The sequence below is a fragment of the Limulus polyphemus genome, unplaced genomic scaffold (assembly GCF_000517525.1).
Source record: "Limulus polyphemus unplaced genomic scaffold, Limulus_polyphemus-2.1.2 Scaffold816, whole genome shotgun sequence".
NCBI classification, from domain to species: domain Eukaryota; kingdom Metazoa; phylum Arthropoda; class Merostomata; order Xiphosura; family Limulidae; genus Limulus; species Limulus polyphemus.
The window spans coordinates 225,440-226,312 of NW_013666426.1; positions in this window are offsets into that span (position 1 = coordinate 225,440).

Sequence of the window (873 nt, forward strand, 5' to 3'; positions counted from 1 at the left end):
AATTTCGCGCTGGAATCGCAAAAGATGTCAACCTCGAGTTTCCAAAGATTAAATAAGCATTTTTCGGAGAGATTTTCAGATCTCGACAGAGTGACATTCTTCTGTTCCAGAATCCGTTTGATTGTAACCTTGATGACGTGCCAGTCGAACTACAGTTGGAGCTCAATGATTTGCAAGCAAATGACTTGTTGAAAGAGAAGCACAGAGAAGGAAACTTGTTGAATTTTATCGCTGCTTATCTGATGATGAGTTTTCAAAGTTGAAGAAATTTGCCTCTGGCATGGCACCAGTGTTTGGAACAACTATTTCTGTGAGCCAACATTTTCAAAAATGAATTATGTGAAGTCAGCACATCGAACGAGATTGACTGATGAACAATTGAAAGCAATTCTCTTGGTTGGATGCAGCAATTCCAAAGCAAATATTGATGATATCTCAAAAGCTAAACGCCAGTTTCACAAATCTCACAAACCTTTTTTGCTGCTTAGTTTGTGAGATTCGGATATGTGCGCACTGAGTGTGATATAACTATCTTATTGCTAACGTCACCTTCTTTGATAACTTTTTGGAAAATAAACATGTTTGTTGTCTTTATTTTTTGAGTATTCACTGTATTGTATTGAACAAAATTGTTATGCGGTCCGCGCTCGTCATTCTCTCATTTATCTAGCCCACTCTGAAAAAAGTTTGGTGACCCTTGATATAGACCATTGGATGTCGAACCATTTCGTCTGCAGACCACTATGGTAGACCACGCCAAAAAACCAACAACCTCGGATTAAACGAAAATAATAGTGGTGCTTTTGATGTGACTTGCATTTTGGACCAATCTGCAGGAACCTCGTAAACTACCAGTGGGCCGCAGATCACACT